The 2500-nt window shown below is 47.5% G+C and overlaps 1 protein-coding gene across 1 annotated transcript in view; it reads right to left on the bottom strand.

Moving 5' to 3' along the window:
* Window positions 1-2500, bottom strand: part of LOC134087789 (rho GTPase-activating protein 39-like) — a 78656-nt gene that overhangs the window by 39016 nt on the left and 37140 nt on the right. The window lies entirely within an intron of this gene.

Genomic DNA, 2500 nt, shown 5'->3' with positions numbered 1-2500 from the left:
TGTTCGAGGAGTCTGTGGCGTGTGTGTGTGTGTGTGTGTGTGTGAGAGAGTGTGTATGATGGGGGGGGGGATAGTAGTAGAGGTATTCAATAGAACAGGAGTCCAGTCACGTTTCCTTCAGTTCACCCAAACCGCACAATCCTGTCGGCGCAAACCACCAACCCATTAACCCCCTTGTCATGTGCTGACAGGTGTATGTGTGTGTGTGTGTGTGTGTGTCTGTGTGTGTGTGTGTGTGTGTGTGTGTGTGCGTGTGTGTGGGCGTGTGTGTGTGTGTCATTCTAAAGTGGAGCAAAAAGTGGTGATTCAAGGGAAAAGCAAAAGCACAAGTTTACAGCTTCTGTGTTTTCATTTAAATATGTGTGCGTGTGTGTGTGTTTGTGTGAGTGACTATGATGATGATGATGATGATGATGGTAATTCAGCATTGAGCCTCTGAGTCAGAGTGTGTGGAGAGCCTGCTGCTCTTAGCGTGTCTGGAAAGTGGTTTGACGGGAGTCGCCCTCTTTACATCCTGCTGAGTTGATTTTTTTGTCATCAGTCAAACACAGAGAGAGGAAAAGCAACAGAAAGGGGAAATGTAGCGAAAATTTGTGTGAATGGCGTGTCATTACGCTCCAGTCAAAGCCTGCCAAGGGTTTTGATTTCCAGTATTCAACACAATTTGGCAGGTTTTTGCAGGCAGTCCAGATCAGTCTGTGTAAAATGCCAGAGGAAACAAGCACTTCTCAAAGTGAAAGTAACTACAACAACTAAGTAACAATAACAAACACGAGTTCAGAATGGTCTCAAAGCAGTTTCACACAAAACCGCAAGACACAAACCCAGTAGCTTTGTGCCGCCATTGTCTTAATCTCCCTTACTGTACTTCATAGCCACGCCATCTCTAATGGATATACCAACACAAATTCTCCACAAACATCATGCCATGATAAGCTTAATCCAAATCCACATGCAAACACAGCTCAGGAGAGAGTCTGCTGGCTTAGTCCTGCTTTGCATGTGCGTTTGTTGCGAGTAATAGTACACTGTCTAAGCAGAGGCACCGAATGAAGACCCCGAGCTCCTGGAACATGCTCAAGTTCTAAAGAACACACGTTCTACATTCCAAAGAATATGGGCTTTATTGGCTCTTTGTCTTGTATCTATTATACTGTATATGGCTCTGGTCCTAATGAGTCTCCTTAGAACCTTATAAAGGGGTGATTCTAGAATATCTAGAGATTGCAATGCTGAAACATTCCTCAAGGTTTTATGTTACTCATTTAAATGTTTTAGAAAACTGGTTGAAAACAGAAAGGACACCTCGATCTTAAAGTGATACGCAGGGAAACATTTTGAGCAATGCTGCTGGACAGAGTGTACTGTGTGGTGTTGTTCAGGCACATTCCCTTTGATATTGGCCAACACAGGCTCTTCTAGAGAACTTTCATCATCAGTAGGCAAATCAAAACCCAGGGAACCAGTTAGACGGCTGTCCAGCGACATTGCTCAAACGTTGCTCCATATACAGTATTATCACGTTTAGACTGTAAGCCAAGCTGGATGCATACGACCATGGTGTCCCTCTCACAGTATTCAGGTGGCATTCTCCTGTGGTGGCAGGTGGCATTCTCCTGTGAGCTCCTGTGAGCTCCTGTGAACAGTCAGAACACCAACTCGGATCACTCATGACATGATGCCCACGCTGTGGGTTATGCCCTCACCACCCCAGGGTGCTGTGTTAACCTGTTCAAATGTGTGCTCCCAATCCAGTCATTAGCCTCTCCTCCCCTGCTAGCCAGCTAGCCTGTGCCCAGTGTTCAGCTGGCCATCAGACGGTCCCAGCCCCTGTGCGGCCTGCTGGTGACTAAGAGCTCTGAGGCTAACAGGATCACAGGCTGAGCGGAGGGGAGGATGGTGAAGCCGGTCCCCAGCTGGGCGTTGGGACTCTAGAGACAGAAAGGGCAGCTTTAACCAGCCTGTGGACGCTGTGACTAAACAATCCCATTAACCAATGCAACCAGCTACCCCCCACCCACCCACCCACCCCTCCTCTTCTCAATCAATCCCTACAGCTGTCCCGCTGGACAAAGCCACTTAGGGTGCCATATCGCTCTCACTTCCTCTCTCTCCCACTCTACTCCTTCAAAGGTGCTCTAAGCGATGTTACACGGTTTCTAAACTAAAACATTTGTTGTCACATACAGCAAACATCACCTCACCCACTGCTAGCTGCATGTGCCCTGACTACACTGTAAACAAACGTGGTCTCTGTGGACTGCCCAAGCTCCAAAAACAGCAACAAAAACAACTTGGTCCAGCCTGGACCATAAAAACATAACAAACTGTTGAAATCACGAGATGCGCTTTTAGGAGAGTGGGGGGAGGGAGGGGGAGGGAGTAGCGAACTAGCTCTCTGTTTTGCTTGAATGTCAACAGAAGCGACGTTACCCAACACTGCTTAGAGCACCTTTAATGCCTCCCTTGCTTTCTCTTTCTCTTTTCTCACCCCCCCCCC

This window comes from Sardina pilchardus, chromosome 7 (genome assembly GCF_963854185.1).
Source record: "Sardina pilchardus chromosome 7, fSarPil1.1, whole genome shotgun sequence".
NCBI lineage: Eukaryota > Metazoa > Chordata > Actinopteri > Clupeiformes > Clupeidae > Sardina > Sardina pilchardus.
Note: the sequence above shows the minus strand (reverse complement) of the source record. Positions and strands in the feature narration are given on the sequence as shown.